This window comes from Pyrgilauda ruficollis, unplaced genomic scaffold, assembly GCF_017590135.1.
Source record: "Pyrgilauda ruficollis isolate IOZ18807 unplaced genomic scaffold, ASM1759013v1 scaffold18, whole genome shotgun sequence".
NCBI lineage: Eukaryota > Metazoa > Chordata > Aves > Passeriformes > Passeridae > Pyrgilauda > Pyrgilauda ruficollis.
In genome coordinates, this window is record NW_024516984.1 from 1,358,696 (window position 1) to 1,383,260 (window position 24,565).

The following is a 24,565-nucleotide window of genomic DNA, read 5'->3' on the forward strand; positions in this document are numbered from 1 at the left end:
CTTGTAAGACAGAGACTATTCAATAATGCTTAAATCAGAATAATTTTATTTCTAAATAAGTGCATGTCTGGCTGTTGGCTGGACAAATTGGCAATATGTTTTAGGATCTTTTTAAGTAATGACCTTAAACTAAACATTAATTTGGGAGTCCCTTGCCTCATCTTTCTGTCTGTTCATCCCCTCCCCCCAGTAAATTTAATATTTTGAATGGCAGGCTGAAGAACAGCTACACCCAAGTACCCTTTTTTTTTTTCCTTCTTTTTTTTTTTTTTTTAAATGAGAAATCAAGGTGTGTGGAACAGAGCAAATAATGTAGCCCTTCGTAAACTGGGGTTGGGGGAGGGAGGGAATAGCAGCAGATATTTCCAGGAGGATTTGCTGTAGAGCCTGGTGTCGGGGGAGGCAGGAGCAGCAGGAGAAGGCTCTGCCGCTGCTTGGGGCGGCTGGTGCGGAAGTTGATGTGCAGAACCGCGGAGCCGCGGCGCAGGGGTCAGACTCGTACACATCAGCCCCGTTTCCTTGTTTAATTACCTGAAGAGCAAAACATCCAGGCTGGGAGTGTGTGAAAACCCAGTATCTCGATCAGCAGTTTGCTGCTCTGACATCCTGCGAGGCCAGCCCCGTCTGTCCGCAAACGTCAGGGCTGGTTCCTGACAGGGGGCTATCTCTGCCGGGCCTCGGTTCCTTCCATTCAGGAGGCATTGTGTGGAAGAGGGTTTGGTCAGGAATTTGAGGTTCCTGCCGGTTCTTCCAGCCCGGACAACCCTGTGACAGATAGGCATGATTTTTTTTCTTTTAAAGAATAATAATAATAAAGAAAAAAAAATTGGCTCTTTTTAGTCTTTCCCTTGTAATTCTGGCATTGGTATAACACTGACTGAAACAAAACATTAACCCTTTTTCTTCTGAATTTGCGTCATTTTTCATTTATTTGATTCTTTTTTCTCTTGCTTGATCTCTTTTATTTTCAGAAATCAAATCTTCTGAGGAACAAATTTTTTGAGGTGGATTTTGTTCTATGCAACAGTTAAACTTTTGAAAATGGTATGTTTTTTTCATAGTTCTCATTTATATAATCATCATGCTTGGCATATTAAGTTTGTCATTTTAAGCATGCTTGGCAGCATTATTTTTCTTTGTCCCTTGGATTCAAACCAAGCTAGTGTTTGTTTCTGGCCCATTAAAACAGTAATGGCAGCTATCAATGCTTCCTTTCTCATTATCCATGTGATTTTCTTAGATGTTTAAAAGTCTGGTGTTGAATCTTAAAGTGTTGGGATAGGGTCAGTTTTAGTCCTTCCTCCTTACTGAGGTCACAGGCAGTGTTCAGTATTGGGTCCACAGATGGATAGTGTTACTTTAGGATGTAAAGCTCCTCCCAATAGCTAAAAGATACTGTATGTTTACATGGGCAAAGGGCTTGGATAGGTGTTTGGTTGTTTTGGGGTTTGTTTATTTGTTTGGTTTTGTTTTGGTTTGATTTAGTTTTTTGTCTGCTTTTGTTTTGTTATTTGTTTTTGGTTTGGTTTTGTTTTGGCTTTTTTAATGTGTATGTGTGAAGAATTAAAGTATGACTTCTTGTTTGAATGATGACTGAAGAATATTACACTTATTTGTACAATCTCAGTACTTCATAACATAGTGGTGTTAATAGTTGTGCTGGCAGAACTTAAAATCACTGGGTACAAGTAGTAGAGGGAGGCAGCATAATTAATGAGGGCTTCCAGCAGAAATGAATGTAGCATGTGACTATTGCCTTTTATTGTTGTGGGCAGAAGCTAGTCCAAGAAAGATACTTGTGGTTGCAGGAGGAGAGATGGAGAGCTGGAAATTAACTAAAGTTTCATTTCCTTTCATGCTGAAGGCTTTTGGTCCATTCTGTAGAGTTATACCCACAGGCTCAGCATACATATTAATGTGCTAGAGATTTTGGGTGCTTCGTACGCGAGATTGAAATCTTTTGAGCAGTTCGATTTCCCCTGCTAATCTTTAATTGGAAAATTGTAATACAAATGTAAAGGCATACTTTTCTTCTTGCATGCAAACATTGCAGGTAAGGATTTTGGGGACCCTTGAGTGAGGAAGGTAGCTTTCAGTGTGCATATGCTGTCACAGACAGGAGTCAGCTACAGTGCAGGTGGTCCAGAGTCATTGTCATCTATTGTGCCACTAATCCCCCATCTGAAAAGCATTTTCAGGAGATGGTGCAACAAAAGAGCTGTAACAGTGTTATCAGATTGATAATTGTGATCTAATGAACTCTTAAATATGTACAATAATCCTTCATCTTTAGAATCAGGCCCCTTTCTTCAGTATGAACTCCCTCGGTTACTCGGGTGTAAAGGTGCCTTTAAGTAAAAGTGGATTACTTAGACATGTAGTTTTAAATGTCTGTCCTGTCACATTGTAAAGAAGCCATAATTTAAATAAGCATTGAATGTATTTGTAAGATGAAAAAAAAGATGGTTTATGCATTGCGGTCAGTCTCGTGTTCTTGAATGGAACATTACATATGCTCAGAGTTTGTATATATGAGGGAAATTATGTGTCTCTATGAAAGCACTGTCTGTTAGTTGAACCTTTACAGGTTATCTAAGTTGTGTCCCTCTTTTCTAGTGTTTTAGTTGCCTTTTTTTTTTTTTCCAGAGTTCATAATCCAGTGAACTGTCCATGACCTTTAGCCAACTATTGCCTGCCTCAACCAGCAGTCCATTAAATGAAAAGTTCTCCATGGATGTGTGGTGACAACAACCACATTGTCTTTCCTCCTACCCATTGGGTGTCTAGAGCCTCTTTGAAAATAACAGCCTTTACACCAGGGTTGCCACTCAAAAATTCCTTGGTGATAATGGTTTTAAATCAGCATTCTCTTTGAAAAAATATTTATCTTGGCCATCTCCAAAAGCCTCTGCTGTGATAATCTTGCTTAAGGAAAGTTCTTGCACATAATAGTTCCCAAGATGGTTTGGGCTTTATTAAAACTGGCATCTTGCATTATGCCCAAACATTTACTGCTTCTCTTTGCAGATATTCTTCTAGTGTAAAGTGGTGTAATTTCCTCTTGGGATGAAATTCCACTTCATAATCACTTCTGTATTTTTCTGCTTCTCTTCTGAATGGCTACAATGAAGCACCATGTGGAGTACAACACCATTAGATAGAGTGAAATTATATTTAGAGGCCTGTGTTCCTCAAAGATCCTCCCAGTTCCTAAAGAAACAAAGATTTTGTATTTTAATTTTTCTTAGCTATGATGGGATTCATCTGGGTCAGACTAGAAGCACAGAGATTAGGACAACACGTGGTGCTTGCAGCGAGCTTGTGCTCCTTCAATAGCACTTTAAGTGGATACCATTCTAGCTTAGTTTTGTAATGGAAACCTAACTGGCACAGGTGTTTTTCCCTCAGTGTTAGAGTGCTGATTGTTGCTATTCAATTTATGTGCTAATTGAGGGTAATATTTTACAATGCTACTCACACCTTGTAATTCTGGAACTTCTTTTAGCTGTCAAGGTTTGTGGAGGTGGGAGAGGATAACTGTCCAAGGCAGCTGGAGCAGAGGCAGGTCGTATGAGAAGGGAGATGTGTACTAGAGTGAGAAGGTGGCCCCAGAGTCATGAATTTAGGAGTAGATTTGGTGCCAGAGACAAAACAGAGGACAGTGATTAGAAAAGTGAGAGAAAAATGGGATGGAAGGTACAACTAAGGAAACAATGGGAAGAAAAATATTTGACTAAAATCAGCACCTTCCTTTTGTCACTTAAAAACGATAATGCCTTTCTATCATCAAGGGTTGAATGAGTTTGTGTACTGATTCTGCTGTGTTTCCAGATGCTGAACTGCATTAGAGCAGTTCATTTCGTAATACTGCCTGGCATTTTAACAATTACAGGGTCTGCCAGTGGGTTGTCCTATTATAACTGTGAGAAAACTCATCCAGAAAAGAACCACTGTTCTGTTTGGACTTAGTTCTCTTCATGTAAAAATCTGCCCCTCCTGCCTCTGATCCATTAGGGAAACAGAAAATACTTGATTTTAAGGCGACTTTCTCACCTGGCTCTGGAAAGCAAATAATTTAAATGGAGAAATAATACTTAGCTGTCCTAGATATGCTGAAACATTTATTTACAGTCCTCATTGACTTGCCCTCTTGAAATTACTCAGTAGTTGACAGATGTCATACTAAAATAAAGCATTAATAGTAAACACCACGATGCTGTCCAATGGCAGTGCTGTGATGCTATGGGCACTACTGTGTGTATAAAAACATAACCAGACATGCTGAATAGCCAGGTTTCCAGCCCATTACAGTGGAGGCCAGTGCAAAGATTTTGCTAACTGATGTGAGAATAAGCATTATTTTCTGAAAACTGGTCAGTGTGTTTTACTAGCACAACCATATCATTATATTGTTGAAAAAAAATGTTGAAAAATACAATACTTTAATTTCCCTTATATTTCTGATGACTGTTGTGGTTTGCAAATTCATATTGAGCTCATCAGGAACAATAGCTTTGTGTGAAGGCCCCTTTGAAAAAAGTTTTTGTACCATTATAAATGTAGTAAATAAATACAAATTGATCAATATATGACAAAAGGGTGAAGAAGGGAGGTCAACAGGTAAGAATATTTGCATATAAACCATTTTCACCCTGTTGAAAATGGCAGTACGAGCATAAATAAATGTTTTGTAATGCTGTGTATTTGCTCCACCTGGTGGATTTTCCTGGAAGTGTTTTTAATCTTCCTAACGGGAATTTGTCTTTAATATAAAAGGCATTTCTCAGAGTAAAGGCAACTTTCTTTCTTTCTTTCTTTCTTTCTTTCTTTCTTTCTTTCTTCTTTCTTTCTTTCTTCTTCTTCTTTTTTTTCTCTTTTCCCTTTTCTCGTTTCTTTCTCTTAGCAATGGCATTGCAATAGGCAGATTTGTGGAAAGTATAATTTGATATTTGTCTTGGCCACACTTTGTCAGCACAGAGATGTCTATGAAAGTGTAGCATTCCAAATCCATTAGTAATTACAGTTTATTCTGGGGCTTATTTAGAGTATTCTTGGACTCATCTAGAGATTAGTAATTGCTGAGTCCAAGTCTGTGGCTTGTAGAGTTATATGTGATCAGTGAAAGGGAGGATTTGCTATGACCCCCCCTCCCCAGTTCTGAGCCCCTCGATGAGAAGTAGCAGTGTTATTGAAAAAGAGAGTTACTATGCTTAAGTGTTAGTGCTGTACATCAGCATAAAATCTGTCTGTCATTAAGCTAGCTTTGCAAACATTGTTTTCTTTGGAATTGTTAAGGACTTGGTTATGCTTTGATCATCTCATTGTTCTCCTTAGGTTATTTTTTTCCTTTAGAGTGTAATGGCTCCCTAACAGAAGGTGAAGTTTAGAAAATAGTGTCTCCATATGCAAGGGATTTGGAGACCTTTTTATTGTCTTTAAAAATGTCATTCATAGTCCTCATTAGCATTTATTGTTGCAAGCATACAAGCAGAAAATGTGAAATTGGTATGTCATGAATAGCTCCACAGAGCTCTAGAGCCCTGAAATTTTGCCTGCAGTGTGGTATGGGGCAGGCATTGAGAGAAAGCTGGCCAGATGGCTGCCAGCACAGAGCAGAGCTGCAGGTTTTTGTCTCTGGTGCTGAGAGGAGGGAAAGTTCACTGGAGCATACGCTATCACCCTGTGCATTTTAACAAAACTAACTCGCCATCAGTCAAAACTGGGAGGTGGTGACATTGAAACAAAAGTTTTCAATATAATGTAACAATCCTTGTCAAATGAATAAAGTATGTTTAGTTAGTGTCACAAATATTGACATGTTACAGAGAAAAATGCAAGGCTCAAATTTATGGCTAGTGGTAGATACGCTTTCCCACAAAAATGCTCTACATTATCTTTATTATGAAGATCCTATACATTGAAAAGACATCGATTAGAGGTCAAAACTTGGGTTAATATACTACAGCAGGAGGAGTTTCCCTACCCATGTTAAATGAACAAACACCCTGAGCTTCAAGTCAAAAAGCAACTGATAGCTTGAAACAGTTTTTTCCTTCATTGCCCCCCTTCCTTGCATGCCCCCTCCCTTTTCCCTTCTTTTTGTATCTTAAAATATGGCTGTAGTTCAGCAGGAGCAGATATTCTCTTCCAGGCTCTCCAGGTCACACTGAATGTGTTTTTTCTCTGTTAGTGAGACAGCATCATTGGTCTTTTCTTTCAGAAATATTTTCAAATCAATATCAAATTTTCTAAAGTGCATGAGTGGTGTCTATGCACAGATGGTGTGGTAATTTTCTTTGAAGTCAAATGATGATAGAAATTAGCAGTCAATTCTAATTTACCCACATTTTAGAAAATATAGTATTTAATAAAAATGTGAGGCAAAACTTGTTTAGCCTAGATCTAGTGAAAGAAATAGACCCCATGACAGGTACACTTATATGTGAGTTTTTCCATGTGACTGTTTTTACTAAAACATATATAGAGAGCAAAAGCGCATGCGTTCTTTAAGGTATGAATGTTGTCCTCCCACTGTGAGTCAGTTAATTTTTTACGGAACTATTCTTTCATGTTAGGTTGAAATGCATATTTTCATTGTTTTAAAACCTGAAATGCACCCAAAATGTCACTGGAATTTCTGTGTGTTCAACAAAAATTAATTTTTGGGGGGGTTTTTTGATCAAAAAGCAATAGGCAGTCTAGGTTGTTAAGTTTAATGCACTGTCAAGGCTGCCTTTTCTTAACAGATTATTTAAAATACTTTCTGGAGTATTGTTGAATTATGGATATAACTTACGAGTTTTCTTAACTGTAAAGCCATGAATGCTTTCTCAATTCCAGTGAGTTTAATCCAGTACTCGAGGTAACATCATGAACAGTTTGTCTTAGACAATGAAGAATATTTTCTTACCACCTTGGTGACTACCTTTCAACTGCTCAGTGTTTGATTTGTGTAGGTAATCTCACTTAGTTTATGTTTTACAGAACAGTGTATGTTTTAAATGTCTCATTTGTCTTTTTTCAGAAGTCCAGAAAGCCTTGCCAATAAGGAAATGCTTAGGGAAATGTTTAATGTTATCTGGCGAATGTTTTGTGTTGCGTGCATAAAGAGCTGCTGTTAACAGATAAGCCCATATCTTATTGGAATATTTAAATTCCATTTCAAGGAAAGAATTAGAAGTTTATAGAAAAGTGCCTTTCTTGAGTAGATTGAGCCTTTTGTGGTAGTGCAGTAAAACCAAGGGAGGCTAGGTACAGTGTAATGGAAAAAGTTGCACTGAGGGTCCCATTACAGGCTCAGGTGGGCTGCCATTGCACCAGGCAATCAGAGATACTTGGGCAGCAAGAAATGACTGAGCTTCTCCTGAAGGTGTTGCCTTTACTTGTACTTGTACTGTGGTTGGACAGTCAACTGAACAAAGTTAAGAAAGCATCCAGAAGTGGTTGTCCCCTGTCCCCCACATCAGCTCCACAGCTCACACATTAGGTGGGTTTGCCCTGTCAGTGGGATGCCTTAAGAAAACACTAATAGCTTCCAGCTGGGTGGAAAATCAAAACGTTTTGGGGCTGACAAAACTAGTAGATTTGAATTTGAAAGCCCCGCTAATGCCTCCATTTTTATTTACCACTCGCCCATAAAAGATTATTTTCCAATATGTCAGCCTCATTTGGTGGCCAGTGGTCTGAAAGTGAAAGTGGAACAAGCAAGCGGGGAAATCTGGACATTAGTGAGTCCGCCCTTTCAAGCTGGTGTGCCACTTTGTGGAATGGCCTTCCCTGAGATTGGGGGGGTCCTAATGACCATTCATCAATGCTCGTTGACTGATCATTGAGTGCCTTCGCATTCAGTTTATCAAGTCTTGCACATAAAAAGTCAGAATAAGCATTATTCAGCTTTGTTAAAGCCAACTAGGAGTAAAATGCTCCATTTGAACCCATTTTGCCCTTGGTTTTTCACTTTGTTAATGCAGTCCTGCTTAAATGAGTGCTTTTATTGGGTCTGTTAGAATATCTGAAACTATTAATTCTCTTGTATTGAATAGCTGGTGGCAGGCCAGAGCAGATGGGGTAGAAAACTATTTGGTTGGGTGTATTGCTTTCAATTAGGATCAATGAGGTTTCAGCTCCTTTGAATTAACTCACTTAATACCCACTGTGTGAAGTCACAATGTATCACAACAGTCTGCTATAAGTAGAGCGGGAAGTTGAGAAGTCCTACAGAAAAGCTTTGAGTTAAATTCTTCCTTCACTGTTAATAGAGAGCTTTCATTAACTACAGATGTGTTTCAGTGGACTTCCAGTCCCTGTTATTAAGCTGGGTTTGCAGAAAAGGCAATCTCTGCACTTTTACATGATGGACATTAGGAATTTCCCTTTTCCATCAGATCCATGTCTTGGCTACCTTATATCATCCACTGCATAAAAATCTTTTTACTTCCCCTTCAAATACAAGACTATGGAGACTGGTTTGCATCCTCTACCCATTTTCAAACTAAGGACTCCTAGAGGAAGATTTAAAATTATTTTGTGAAGGATTTTGAGTGATGGTCAAAGAAGGAGCTGGTGCCCATCCAGGATGATGTAACGTAATGTGCACCATAAAGAAACCGTCTTGTGGATTGTCTTGTGGATTTTTCATTCTCTTTGTATCCTGTTCATTTTGGCAGTACTCTGACTCTTGTGATGCAGCAGAACTGTTCTGTGTTAAAACCAGTGTCTTTCCTTTCTTGGTGGAGAATAATACCATTTTACAGAATGGGCTGTCCACTTTTGCTTGGTCTGCTAAAATTCTAGACATGGTGCAAAAACTTCTAGGGCAAGCCTTAGGTGTTGCAATCTTTAGGTACTGCATTAGAAATGGGGGTGGGGAAAGCAAATAAATTTCCACAGATACTTCTTCAGGGAGGACTGCCAAATGGGTTGCAGCCTGCCTCAGTGTATTAAATAATGAGAGGGGAAAACTATTCATGCAGCTGGCTGCTTGAGAAAATGCTGAAGTAGTCTCAGATGCACAGGCATTCTGTTAGCCCCTTCCATGAGCAGACTTCTAGGTGAGAATCTCCAGGGATCCAGGTTTTGTTGACGTGGATCAATTTAAGTGGCAATTACTGTAGTCAGATAACAGCTTAAAAAGGCTTTTTACACACAGAAAAAAGATGCATAATCACGCAGCATATGGAAGTTCAATTTCGTGAGCCATGGTGTGTGGATTTACAATGTACTGATATTAAGACCTTCTTTTAAAGAGTGAATATTGTTCGGTTTTATTAAAATGCATCATAGCGTTGACATGTTACTTTCTACTCTGAAGCTGATTCAGGCTGCATCTATGTTGATGAAAGGTTGCATTTCCAACTGTGAAAATGTTTTTCCTTTCATGTCAAGTACAGCATTACAAAAGAAAAACAACGTAGCAAATACAATACTAACTGACTGGTTTTAAATAGTGCATCAAATAATAAAACCAAAAGGACAGTAAAGTCTTTAAAGGCCTTGTTGGTGCAGACTTCACTTGTCTCCATTTCCCTTGCTTCTCTCTCTTTGCCCCTCTGCTTTTCCCCCTTTCATGAGAGTAGTCAGGAAAATGTTTTCGTGCTTTGGTTTTCATGTTTCTCTTCAGCTCTCTGACACTCAAAAATCCATTATAGAGAACTTCATTATGATAGATGTCTGATGAAGACGAAGAAAATACCTGCCTGAGGTAGTAGACACATTCGATTGTTAGTGCTGGGCTGTTTATTGGGGCAGGGGAGCTGCTCCTTTTCTTCTTGATAGTCTTGGATTTGCCAGTTCTGTGTTTGGAATTTCTCTCCTATTTAAATGAAACCTAAGGGTGCCACTTAGATTGTGTTAAAAAGATATTATAGAAATATCAGTAAATTAAATGATTCGTTTTCTTTAAGAGAAATATTAATGAGTTCTGTCTGGACATCAGGAGGGACTGTTATTTTCTGCTTAATTTTGCATGTGTGTCCTTTTCCTAAACAGATCTTTATCAGGCTCTGTGGTAGCTACAGGAAGGAAGAGGAAGGCCTAAAAGCAGAGTTGTTTCTTCATAATAGAGGCAGAAGATGGCATAACGCAAAATCAGGGGGGTGCATAAATAAGTACACAAGGACAGACCTTAAACTGGGAAGATCTGACTAAGAATTGTTGCCTTTCCATAAAGGTTTGAATGTATAATGCAAAGGCAAAGTCAGAACCAGGACCTGCATGCTAGTTGCTGGAGAAATGGCTCGTTACTAAAGCACTTTGTAAGTGCTGAATGGGAGGAGAGTTTTAAAAAGGACGGTATTTTTTCTTGTGCCTAGAATTTTGTGCAAAGCTGTGTGCTACAGAAGGCATGCGAGTCAAGCTTATGCTTCTTCTAAGAGGCAAAGATGTTTTACAAAGGACTAAAGAGAGACTGCTGAGAAGAAAATAGCCAGCTTTAGATAAAGCACTATAACAAAGACTTGTAGTTTTATGTATCATGGTGTCCATTAAAGCTTAATAGGGAAGAGTGAATTGAACCTAGCCAGGCATACCTTATTCATGTGAAGGATAAACATTTAAGGGGTTCACAAAATCAGAAATTGGGAGGACATGATTGTTTAGCTTTTGAAAAAGCTTTACAGGGAAGATTTTGTTTTCATCCCCCATGGATCACTATGCAAGGTAAAGGAGAGTAAGCTGCAAATGTTTGGAACATATCAATGGAAGGATCCCAGGGGGTTAAAAGCACCATAGTAAAATGTAAGTGGTCTCCTTTCTAAGTGTGGTCTATTTTACACATACTACTGTGGATCTGAGAGAGGGAGTGATTTTGATACTCCATTCCCTATAGTAAAGGAGAATAATAATGACAGAAGTGTGGGAAGGGGGTGGGGAGTGGGGGGGCGGGAAATTCTCTTGTATATTCTTGTGCACGTTTTGAATTTCCAGCTAAATAAACAGACGTAGTCTTACAAAGTGCAAAATTATGGCTGTTAAAATAAAGAATATTTTTTTTTCCACGTTTGGAAGAGAGCTGATTCAAAGTGATGCTTTTTCTTTAATTGTTGTCAGCAGAGGAAAGGGTTAACTTTTAAGGAAAAAATGAATAATTCAGTGTTTGGCTTATCACTCTGCATTTTAGTTTCTATTCTTTGGTCATCTGGAACTTGGTGTGAAAGGTAGAGTAAAAGGAGTCAGCTGAGGGGAGCCGGGGTTGTGATAATTTGCACACACATCCCTGTCATTGTTCTGCCTGAAGAGACAGGGCTGGGTTCAAGGCCACATGTGCTCCTGTCATCATTCACATTTCTGCTCCAAGTGCAATACAGAGTGTCAGCTCTCCATCTGTCTTTGCCTGGCAAACGCACGCGCCCAGCATCCTGCCTCCAGCTACGCTGCCACAGCCAGTTCTGATGGCCCTCCTCGCTTCTCTCTGTTCATTCCAGAACAGGAGGCACTGAGCCCTAAATAAGCTTGCTTTTAGGAGAGAGCCATTTACAGTGTGGTATATTTTATCCAAGGATGCCTGGTGAGTCGAAATTATTGCAGCTCTTTCGGTTCTAAATGAGGAAATGCTGATCGTTTTTTTGATAGTATATTTTCCCTCTCTCTTTTTTTCTTTTCTCTTTTAATATAGAGGGTGATTTGCAAGCTGATACGGGTACGGAGCGATCGCGGATGCTAATTCTGTTGTGTGTGTGTTTGGGGGAGGGGAATTTGTGCAAGTGAACTGCTAGAGATGATACTTACAGCAGGACTGGATGTTTCAATGAAAAGCGATAGAAATAGCAGAAAGTCACCAGCTTTGTGGGTGCAGGTCTCTGCACGGGGGATCATTTTTAGCAAAGAGAAATACAGCTTCGGGCTGGCTTTCATGACTGTTAGCTGCACCTTGAATCTGCAAACATTTGATCGTTGGAGATCATTCACAGCGTTTACCCATCAGCTGAAATTATCTCTGTGAAAAGCTGTTTATGTTGGAGAAGTGAGGGAGATTTATAAAACAGATTATTCCAGCCTTGTCCTAAAATCGTAGTCCTTCACTGTCACCAGACAAATCACCAAAATAAAAAAAAAAAAAATTTAAAAAAAAACCCTGCTGAATTAGAGGAATTGCTGTGGAGCTGGGAGTTATAATAGGTCGGTTTCCTCAGGAAAATATTACCCTTGGATCTTACAATAACTTGTCTTATTGATAAGTGTTATTGCCAATAAAAATGCTTCTATGCAGGGTGATTTGTCTGAGGGGTTTTATGAGATGCTTGACCACGGCTGAATAGATTGAATTTGGAGTGTTTTGTTTGTGTTTTTTCCCCCTTTGGTAAGGACTGGAGAAAGCCATGTGCCTGATTATAACAGCTTGTGTTCTGGATAAAAAAAAAGACAGGGCTAGAGATCCTACAGCTGGCTGGTTCTTGTGGATTATTTGGGTAGGACAGGCAGAAGAGGCTATGCTTGATCACAGAGTCTGTACACCTCGCAGATGGTGTTTTGAAACAGTATCTGCCAGTTTACTGCAGCCACAGTTGCATGTAGGTATTGCCAGTTGTTGGAAGAATGTTTTCCTTTTAGGATTTTCGTATACGGTCATACCCTACTGCTGGTATGTTTGCTGATCCTGCGATTGTAATGAGAAAGTGGGCTCTGTTTGCTCAAAGCACAAGGTTAAGAGGATTTATATGGCTGAAATATGGGCAAATTAATTTGCATAGATAACAACTGAGGACTATGAAAGGTCAATTTAACCCTTTAAACATCAAATTTGATTTGCATGCATTGCATTCCTGGGAATGTGGTCTTCATTAGAAATACCGTGGTAATTCATTAATTAGAAAAACTGTGCATTGTGCATAATTTTTATCCACTGATGTTGCCCTTATGTTTGTATGAAACTCATCTTCTCCTGCGCTTTACTCTTTCTGTGTTTTATCAAGGTATTAAGATGTACTAAAATGACACAATCTTATCAGTTTTGATCCTTGTGTGCATTATTCGGTGTATTGGCAAACTGTTGGAATGCCTAGAGTGGACGTTTTTGAAAACCTATTAAGCCTTTGGCATTTAAATTACTTAATCTACCTGCTGGTTAAAATTTCATGCATCTTTAATCAAAATGGCATGTGCCACACTCAAGTATGTATACCCTTATCAATACTCGTTAAGCTTAACCATTAAATAAATCTTTTATTTGCAGCATTCTCTTAAAGCAGTAGCAAGCAAGAAGTGTGTTTTAATGTCAGCTCTGAGTGTTAGAAAACCTTGCACTTGGATACAGAGAATACACTGACAGCTGTGACTGGGAGCATGTGCCAGAATGGAGATACTTGAACAGATCTGACACTTGGCTATTTTTGACACCCATCTGCACTTTTTTACTCTCCTCTAGGATGAACTGCCTCTCAATCTGTTCACAGCATATTTTAGCCCTTTAATATTGTGGTGTTGTGTTTTTTCAAATGGGCATTATTAGCCATCTGGGGCAGATTTTGTATTTTAAAAGTAAGCACATTATGTACAGGAGATTAAAAGGATGTGTATTTTTATGTAAGCTGATATTATGTCAGTGCCTTTTGTGTATGTGTGAAGTCTTGATTTCAGGACCATCCCTTTAGTGATTCTGACATCTGAGGTCCTTCTTTTGGGGAAAGAATAGGAAGTAATAAAGACGGGTTCTGGTTTATGTGTGGTGATAACAATTACACAAACTAAAATTGCCCTTCAAAGACGAATTGCTCATACTGTTATAATTGTGACTGGGCACTCACCTCCCCGCTCTCCTGTCAGGGCAAAGCGACAGCAGCGGGCTGGCTAATGAAGCGCTGTAAAAGCCATTCAGACTTCTGTGAAGGCACTGCTGCAACTCTGAGAAAAGTCTCTAGAAAGATAATCCCGTTAACATGCAGCTTGCCGTAACCAAGTTAACCATTTTGTCATTCTGTGTAGCGAACTCTAGGAAGCGTTTATCTCTAAGTAATTGTTCCTGGGGGAACAGTGTTCAAATCTAATACTGTACACCAGTTTCTCTGATTACTGTGAATGTGGTGGTTGGTTTCTTTTTTTTTTTTTTTTTTTTTTTTTTTTTTTTTTTTTTTTTTTTTTTTTTTTTTTCGGGTTTTTTTTTATGAAACATTACAAATCTATCAGTCATTTTATAGTACTTTCAAAGAACAGATGTTGGCCTACAAAATGCTTTATTATTGCCCATGGCAGTATTCAGCATGGTTTCCTTAAAAGGACAATCAGTGATCACAGTCATTGTAGCCCAGAAATAATGCTGCTCTTTCAGAAGATGGCCTGGTATTAGGTCAGACCACCCTTTCTTTACTTCTGCTCTCCAGATGTGGCTGCAACTATTTTTTTTTTAAGTTCATGTTTCAAAAAAAAAAAAAGGGTTTGTTTTCAAAATCTGGTTTTACTTAAGATATCTCCATCCTGGAGTGCATTTCATAAATTGCCCACATATTTTTCTTAGCAGAGAACTTAACTGGCTGTAATTTTTAACACATGGCCACATCATGTGATATTTTCAAAACATTTGCACATAGCTTTAAGAAGGTCCCGGCAGAAATGATCCATCATCTCACAGCCAGCCCATTTCTTAACAGCATATCTGCATTTTCCATTTAGCAGAGCTATATATTATTAGCTTACATTTTGGGTAGTAAAACAGTGTATTGCTGATTGTAAAACATGGACTTTATTATCTGCTGAAAATTGATTTGGCATTTATAGCCACTGTGTACTAGAGTGGCTTTCTGGTTTTAACATTAGTGCTTGCAAGTGATGATTTGTTTAAAGAACAGAAACAAAATTGCCATGGACATAACTGTTAGTGTCCTAGTAACTGAACATTTGAATTATCCACCTGTTTTTTAAATATATGCATCTAAATGGTGTTACACAGCAAAAGTGTCCTAACAGTCCATTAACCGACTTTTCTGTTCTAAGTTGCAGTTGCTGTGCTGTTATATTAGGAGGACTCTGTGTATTACAAAACAAGTTTCCTGCCAAATAGGGAAAATGTGTCTGGAAATACTTAGGTCTGAGTGTTAACTTTGCATCATTATTCCAATCATCCTACATAATGATTTTATCTTCAGGATTCAGCCACAAGTGAAAAGCTCTTTCCCTAAGAGAACCGTGGGTCACTGGGTTCTTCAGATATGTATGATAGGGTTGGGAGGTGACATGTGATGACTTGCTTTTCACAGTATTAAAGTTTCTTCGTCTTTTATGGTAGTAATAAATTCCAAAGTCTGCATAACATTATTCCTCTTATTTTCAACCCATGGGGCTGTGAACTGCCTCATGCTACGCATGCATGGAAAGTAACTAATACATCAGGGAATGCAGACCATGATGCAGGAATGAAAAAAAAAAATATATATATATATATACACATATACATATATACACATATATGTATATACATGTGTGTGTGTGTGTATATATATATTAAAAAAATAAAGTTTCATCAGGGTCCCAAACACTCTTTTCCAGTGAACATTGAAAGCTTTATAGCTCAGGCCCTTAGCTAGAGAAGAACAACCGAGTTGGTTTCTCAGGACAGGTACTTCCTTGGTGTTTAGCACCAGGGTGTTTAGCAACAATCCCATCTTGATTTGAAGATTTTGGACTCCACACTCACATATATAAGGCATGATCATTACAGCTTGCAAATCAATGTGATCTGTATATATGCAATCTGATTTGTGTATATATGATTTGAAAAGACAACTTGAATTTTGCATAAAATGAAATGATGTGACACACCAGTTTAAAGTCCATACAGAGAAATTGATACATTTAAGAGTAGAGGACATGATACCTGGTCCTTTTCAGGACTCACACAAATGCTTCTACCTGTTTTCTGGTTTGTTTGCTTCATCCTTGTTTCTTTCAAGTGTGTACATCAAGGATAATACTACAAAAAATCAGCTGAAACCTGGTATTTCGCTTCCAGGTCACGAAACAACTTGTGAACTTGAAGCAGTAGCTGCCTTCCAAATCCAAAGTGCTGTTCTTCTAACTCTCCTCATTTCCAGGTGTATCACTGTTACAACTGTAAAGTTTCCTGATCATGTCAAGCTGCATCTGTGCATGATAGGGTACTGATAGGGTTAAGCAGCCCAGTGCTGAGATCACACCAATATCTTTTCGGAGTTGAAGCATTTCTGTGTCTTGAGTTGTTCACACAGTTGGATCTGGTAGGTAATCTCAGAGGAAGCCCAGTGCATATGTAGACATGTTGGTCTCTTCACAAGTGTAGGCTTACTTTTTGTTCCCAGAAATGTGTGTGGTGTAAAATGGAGCATAGAGCCAGCAATGCTAAGGCAAGTAGAAATTAAATTGGGAAAAACATAGGGCACAGCAGTGCTTGGATTTTCACTTACACACAGACACAGTCTAGCCATATTGGCCCACTTGGCAAGGCTTATTTCTTTCAATATCCTGCTATGCTAACTCCCTGTTCACGCAGTTCCTCTGTGAAGCTGAAGTCCTTGCCACGTTGTACCATTCTGTCTGTATTCACTGGCTCAGCTCTCCAGCAGCTCAGCCATCTCTGCACCGAGTTGCATTTTTGTGATGAACATTTGTTCTTTCTGCCTCATGTACATGAAAGTCACCAGATGAAAAGCAGGACCAGTGCAGGAGCTGCTTTCCCCTTGCTGCTGTTGATCTTGAGCCATGTTCCCTCTTAATATGTTTCTTGGTCAGTTCTTGGGTAGGACAAGAGCACTGGAGATTACTCCCATAAACTGCTATTGGGCAGTATCTTTCCCCACTGCTAAAGGAATATGTTCCAGACCTGAGTGTGAGCAAGCATAAGGAGGATTTGAATTTGTGTGTTTCACTTCTAGAGTGAGGCTTCCACTCCAAAATCTTGCAAAAAATTTTCAAAGCTCACTCTTCCATCTCACCTAGCTGTGTCTTATACAAACCATTTCTACTTGCCAGTCTTGTGAAGGTGAGGATATGGACAACTTTTCTGGAGGAGAGAGTAATGCTGTGGATTCCACATCTCCAAGTTATTGAGGCCCTTGAAAGGCAAGAATTTTCCTGTTGGTGAGCTGCAGGCAGTTGCTAGTTAAATATAATTAACTTTATATAATCTTTTTGTCATCAGCTGTCTACAGCTGCCTCATGGGAGGGTGTAGAGAAGATGGATGAAACCTAATTTTTCTCAAGGTGCATAGTGGTAAAGACGAGAGGTAAAAGGCACGAGTAATAGACCATGATAAAACCCAAGTAGATACCAGCAAAAAAATTCTTCACCATAATGATGGTCAGATATTAAAACTGTTTTTTCACAGAGGTAGTGATGTTTTCCTTATTGAAGATCCTGTATTGGACAAACCTTTGGCAACTTGATCTAAACTTCACGTGCTTTAAGACAGAAGGGCATAGACTGTCTCAATCTTGTTGTAGGCAGAGTGCGGAGCAAGAGCCTCATTGTGAGCTTTAACTGCAGAACAGCTTGAGACAACAAGTTGCTGGAGACCTTGGGATTTGAGAGGAGACGCTTCAGCTGAAGGTTCACAGACCTCTTAGTTTTGTCCCTGTGCTGCAGCACACCACCTGTTAGTAATGTTCCTGCAGCTGGTTTAAAGAAGAGACACTGAACTCATCCAAATTCTAAAAGTCTTCTTCTCAAATTCTTATGGCATGAAGCTAGAGCCTTACTTGAGCTTTTTCATGATGTTGCATAATGAGCTGTAGATTTATTTCTGCTTCTTCTTGCTCTTGGGATCTAGTGGAAATCTAGTGGAATTTTCATGAGGAAAAACTACCTGGTAGGACCCATGCATCTGAATTTATTAAAATTATCCAGCCCCATATTTAGCTACTCGTGTGGATAAATATTCTGGAGCTATGCCTGCAACATAACTGTACTTTTAAATAGGCACAAAGTGTAAGTCAAAGGTGACAGCAAATCTTTCTGAAGTTCAAAAGGAAATACCATCAGCAGAAGACATAGTAATTAAGAGTACTGCTCATATGGTTCTCATTCCTTATGGACATCTCTTTAGAAGTAGAGTGTAAGCTCTGCTGTGGTTTTTGCATTTTGACAATACTGAGCTGACGAAGACAAAAAGAAATGTGGAAATAGAAGAGTGAGAGGAATTGATATTGATCACCTCCTGGAGGAGAAGCTGAGGATTAAGGAAGAAAAATGTATTTTGGTAACCCTTCTAGCGTACTGCAAATTTGGGCAGATCTGCCATAGGTTCAGGACAATATCCATTCTTTGTTTAAAAATGGGGGTTGCTGAGATTTGAGTAAGTGGCATTTGCATATGTTTAATTAACTGCAGTGAAGTAAGAAATTATTCAAGAAGCAGGAACATGTTTTACCATTCAAAGTCCATTGCCCTTTCTAGCTTATCAATACATCTTTTCTGGGATTTAAGGCACTACTCTGTTTTAAGTAAGTCATTTGGAAAGCATATCTAAAATTTTACTTGGTACTCTATCAGTTGTAATGCTTTACTGGAATTTTCTTTATATGCTTATAATCCTCTTCTCCAAGCCTTGGGAGCTTTCCTGTATATGTCCAGTGCAGATTCTTGTAGTTCCCCGTCTCTCTGATTCTTCTAGCAATGCTAGGTTCAATGTCTTACTGTCCTCCTGTTTGAAACCACATCCTGCTAAAGGAGTAATCTCCCAGTTAGGGATACAGGACCTTTCCCCTTCCTTCTTTCAGATCTCTCCTTAATATGTATTTTGTGAGTCATGCAAGCACACATGACTCAAATACTCTTCCTGCCACAAGATTACAGTTTGGAAAATGTGTGCACTCGCATCATAGGAAAATGCAGCCATAATTTGTTTCTTGCTTCCAAACTGTGCATTCCAAATATATTCTGGTGGCCCTTTTAAGCCAGAGCAATAAGCATGTGTACACAGCCTTGAATTTTCATTGTAGCTGTTTTATAATCCAAATGAATGCCATCTAGATAGACTTTCCTAAATGTGACTTCCTCATATCATTCCTTGAATTTTTAAGAGCCTCTTTTTTTAAAAGGAATTTTGCGCCTTGCAGAGCACCAGCCACATCTTCCATGGTTAGCAAATACAAATTAACATTTATTGTTTTAATTTTATTTTTCCAGTCCATTTCACCACATAATTGTTGATTGCGTAATTATATCTGCTAGATTTGCACACACTTATTTGTATTCTCTTTAGGAGAAAGTTTGTCTAACTGGAATTTAGAAGAGGTCATTTTCTGTGACAGTGTTGCTGTTACTACTTTTTTTGCCTGGAACTGTACTAGATACACTATTTTGGACACTTTAGACTATAAACACTGCAGTGTACAAAAATGGTCTTTTAAAAACAAGGATATGCAATAATCACATTCTGTTTTAGAAAGTATTGGGATTTCTGTCAGTTTAGGAAGGGAAATCCTGAGTGAAACACAGGGACCTTGTAACACAGTAAAGAAAGTGGAAAGATGTTCATTAAAGCAATTGTGGTTATGTTTGTAAAAGAATGGGTGTAATTAGATATCCATCAAGGTCAGATGGCACTGTCATTTAATAGCTTTGAAAGTCATCAGTTTTCTTCTTGGAAACTTGTTTGCAACAGAGTTCACTGCCTCTTGGGATTGGCGTTTTTAATTTTCATTTTTCCACTGACGGGAGGAGGACAACTAAGTTTCTAGAATTCTAGGGCTCCACATTGAGTTCATCCTTCTGTGGCACTGTAGGATCTCCTAACTTTAGGGTCCTAAAAGGGAAAGAGCTTCTGTCAATCTCATCCAATTTAGATCTTAGAAGTAATGTAAATTACTTCATTAAAATAAATATTTGATTATTATTTTATACTAAGCTCAGCATTTGACTGCATTGAATCTTCAGAAATAAAAGCAAAGTCCTTTGCAATTTTTAAAGGGGATCTGTGCAGTAAAGAGTTGCATCTTTCTTTTCTGAATTCCTATTAGCCAATGTGAACACTTCATTGTCCCCTTGAAAATGGAGAAGTGAGATGGTGGCTGCTTTGAGAACACGATCTGTGTTTCTCATGTTAAATTTTTCAGGTATTTTGAACAATGCTTATGTTGTTTTGTTAATTTACTTGCATCTCTTTACATTATTCTTGGTTGTAAAAGCAAACATGTATGGGTTTTCTACATTTATAAAGTGAGTCTGCTGCACAAGAGATGAATCTGCATGAAACTTTGAGACTGGTATGAAAGTAGAGTCTACAGAGCATGTATAGCAAGTTTCTGCCTGGAAAGCCAGTGTTACAGCCTTTCTTTGCCCTCTTCAGACTCCTCTACATAGACAGAACCACATTTTGGGTTTAATTTGCATGGTTGCTTGCCAGCTCAACAGCTAGTTTTCTTCCTGTGACATATCAATCGGTAGAGTAGTAATTTCCAATTCCTTTCATTTTGAGCAAGGCAAGTAATGTTATTTAATCTTCAGACACCAGCAGAAGCAGAATCCTTTCATTTATGCTGCCTTAAAGGTTTTTCTTCAAACTGCTTTTGAGTCTGTAAAAGCTCCAAAGGTAAAAATACTACCTAAATTTAAGGTATCGACCTGCATCTCTCTGTAGAGCCACAAGAGAAATTATGTACTCTTTCCTTAGTTAACTTCTATATTCTCTCAGGAAGAGCTTTGTGGAAGCTGCTGAGTAACTTGCATTTTCCTGAAGGATTACAGAAAATCATCATGCCTTGATTTCATCCTGACAGCAGCAGATATGATCGCGTGGTTTTGTCTGAGGCATTGGGTCAAGACAGTCTTGAAATAATGAGTGTCCATTGCTTAATCACCAGGAATGCTTAATAGCTTTGTCACAAGTGTTTTTCTTTTTGGAGGCTGTGTTTTCTCTGTCTTGCCACACTAGATACAGAATAGATGCCTTGATGAATTACCCAATGGGGATTCTGGTGCAGAAATTGATGCTTACTGAATCAGAATCAAAAGGGATTCTTTGTGTTTTTTTAATTTGTTTTGGGGGTTTTTGTTTGGTGTTTTTTCTTCTTCTTTTTTTGTTTGTTTTGGTTTGATTGGATTTTTTTTTGTTGTGTTTTTTTTTTTTTGTTTGATCTCTTTTAGTCATTACAGTAAAGCTGCTGGGTTTTAAATATGTCTGCTTACAGGTGTGGGTATGAGCACATTGTTGCATGCAATTGCTAGCTTTTGGAGGGCTTTTCAGCACAAAATACTATGATGATGCAGATGTTCTGATATTGTTCTTGAAAACAGCTGATGGTGGATCTGATGCTGAAAGCTGATCAGCAGCTAGCATACATCATCATCTTCTGATCCAAACTGGTTCCTCTGGGAGTCAGCTCTACTGTTTCAGTGTGTTGTAATTAAATTGAGTGCTGTTAAGGTGTCAGAAATTACTTTATAACACAGGATAATGGACTTAAATAGACTTATTTGCACATTGCAAATCATAGTTTAGCAAATTACCCTTAAAGGCTATATATTAAAAAATAAAACAAGTCCCCCAATATTCTGTAGGAAAAGAAATAAGAAAAAAATTGATCAGATTTCTGACTCAATCTTTAAGTTAAAGCCTTTCTGGACTTAATAGATGCTAGAATAATACCTGCTATTTCTGAATAACAGTAATAACACTTTCTGGACTTAATAGATAGCTAGAATAGCTAGAATAATACCTGCTATTTCTGAATAACAGTAATAACATGTTTTGTTTGAATGAAAAAGGTAATTATTTTTTTGTTTTAGTTAGGATTGGATATGTGGTCAGAAATCCCTGTCAACCAGACCTTTAATAGTTGGAAAATACTTCTAATACATGCAACAGATAACTCCTGTATGTAGCTCTTAAAAGGTTTTGAGCAATGTTAATCCCCAGAAAAGTTCATGTGAGTTGTGAATACTCAGCATCTTGTAGAATTAGACTGTATTTATGAGAAGGCTAATGTTGTTAGGAAAATAATAAATTTACATGTATAGTGAGAGCTGTTGCAAATCAGCAGGTGGTTTCTAAAATATCAGAAAACGGCAAAATGTTTACTGATGTAATTTCTCTCTGAAAAACAAACCTGTTTAAAAATACTTGAACATTCAAACTTTAAATGCTTAAAGCTGATTTGCGTTTCTTCAGCCATCTCTGGTCTTTCTTACTTGTGTTTTGAATTCACAGGCTCTTAATTTTCAGTCTTGAGGGTCTTGTTTTGCATTCTGAATAGCACAGTAACAGGAAAAGGAAAAAAAATTTCTTGCAAACCATATATTTCAATAGGAAGTTTATTTCTATGAATAGATAAGAGAAGTTCAGGTGATACCAGAAAATATGTGCTTTCATTTTGTATGCCTATGCACATATTTTCATAGAGAACACTAGATCACATTTCTCTTTAGTAATATAAAACCTGCTTGAGACTGAATTAATAAATGATGTGAAGCAGTATTAAAATTCTCCCATGTCTTTCAGACATACAGCTTTAAGCAATTTGTTAGTCACAAAAGCCAAGGAATATCATTAGAATAATATATATTTTTAAAAATCAAAATCCTGTAAGCTAATTTGCCTGTGTGCCATTTTCTTACTCTGATTTAAAATTAAAGCCTGCCCCTACCCTATAAATGGCTGTTGAACTGTGTGCATCTTTTGTGAAAAAATTTCCAGTGTGGTGAAAAAAGGAATCCAGTTCAAAGATCTTTAATCCAGTTTCCTCTGCTTTATTTGATTACTTGGAAAACCATTCCCTTTGCTGCTGTTCCCCAATTCTTCATTCACCAATAGTACTGAGGGGAAAATTTGTGCTGTGCCGTTTATACATAATTTAAAACTATTGTGCTAGCTTTAAACCCAAAGTCTTTCTCATCTATCATTTATCTCATGATGTTATCTTTTGTACTCGGTACCCTTCAGTAAGCACAGCCTGACACATCTTGTGGCCTTTACCTTCTGCGATAAAAAAGATTGAAAAGATGCTTGGCACCACCTGGTGAAGATGAGGCAACCCTGGAGAACTGTGCTTCGGGAGCAGGTGACTGATGCTACGAAATGTGCCAGTCTGGGGACACAGCTGAGGGGTGGTAGTAGGGAAGGGGGAGGGGAAGAAAAAAAAAGAGCAGGAACATTAATACATCTTCCTGAGGTTTGATGGGACATACACTGCCTACTGTTCCATCTGGTGCTTATGATAGCATGGCATATTAGCATGCTGCAAGTTCATAATGTATTCAGGGCGAGAAAACACCACTTGCATACCAATTGAGGCGTCCTCTTTCTCAGAGCTGCTTTTGAATTTCAATGATGTTTATGCCTCCTAAGCCATGACTGAACGGAGCATTTCCGCTTGTGGAGAAATAACAGCAGTGAGGGATTCTGGCTCATGTGGCTTTTCTTTCCTCTTTCTTTATTTTTCTCTTTTTAGTTCTTTTCTTCCTGCTTTCTCCTTCCAATTTGTTTTGTTTGGGGAAGCCTGAAGACGGCTTGAGGTTTTTGGACTAGCTAATTACAGAGCTTCTGTTAATATTACATTGACTTCTTTTTAAGGTTGTAGTCTATTGTCTTTTTGCTTATCTCAAAATGCTTAAATGTCTTTTTAATGACATTTTGATGAAATTACTCTAAAAACAGTGTCGTGAAGCATTTAGAAAATAGCACATTGCAATTCTGCTTTATATTCAGATTTCCTGTATTACTAAATCAAAGAACAAACAATACCCAAATCCCACATTTCATGGTAAAATATTTGTGCCCCATATCTTCAAAGAGTTGATTTTCACTTCAAGTGTGCTACATAATAGGATAAGTATCTGAAGTTGAGCAGGTATGTAAGCCTTTGTAGGAGTGAGGTCTTTTTATCGATTCCTTGCAGGAAATGTACTGATATGTTCGTTTTATTTCTCCCTACCCTGTTCTCTTTGAAACTCTGCTGAGATTGACACTTGACTGGAGACAATCTCAAAACTCCACCATAGACACTCTTGACTGCACATTTTGTTTCTGAACTTGTCAAAGATTGTGATCTCTTTATGGCTCAGTGCTGTGAATCGCTCTGCAGCCCTCCTTCCAGTGGGTTTTCAAAGTGTGAAGTTTACACACAGGGTAGGGTATTTGATATGGGATTTTCAAATGTCTGGAGTAATACCTGAGTGTGAGTCTTACTGTCTTTGTTGATGACTGAGCTTCTAAACTGCTTCACGTGTTTTGAAGGTCCTACCCCAAAAAGGAGACTAAACTTGCTGCTTGTTGTAGTTTAACCCCAACTGGCAACCAAGTCCCACAGAGCTGCTTGCTTACACCCCACCAGCAGGACAAGGGAAAGAGAATTGAAGGAGTAAAAGTGAGAATAGGTGTTGGTTGAGATAAGAACAGTTTAATAATTGAAATAGAATAGTAATAATAATTGTAATGATAATAATAGCAATAATAATAGTGATAAATTTAATAAAAGGTAAAATAGCAAATAAAGAGAAAAACCCAAGAAAGTCAACTGATACAATTGCTCACCACCAAGTGACTGATACCCAGCCAGTCCCCAAGCAGCAGCCTCCCAGCCAACCTTCCTCCCAGTTTTATTGCTAAGCATGACATCACATGGTGTGGGATGTCTCTTGGGTCAGTTGGGGTCAGCTGTCCCAGCT

The 24,565-nt window shown here is 38.3% G+C and overlaps 1 protein-coding gene across 5 annotated transcripts in view; it reads left to right on the forward strand.

Annotated features, from left to right (window-relative positions):
* Positions 1 to 24,565, forward strand: part of RUNX1T1 (RUNX1 partner transcriptional co-repressor 1) — a 113,904-nt gene that overhangs the window by 23,509 nt on the left and 65,830 nt on the right. The window contains exon 2 of one of the 5 annotated variants that reach the window (XM_041464387.1): positions 972 to 1,044. The exons of the other annotated variants lie outside the window; for them this stretch is intronic. The gene's annotated coding sequence lies outside the window, so the exon portion shown is untranslated. The remainder of the gene's footprint in view (positions 1 to 971; positions 1,045 to 24,565) is intronic. 5 annotated transcript variants of the gene reach the window in all.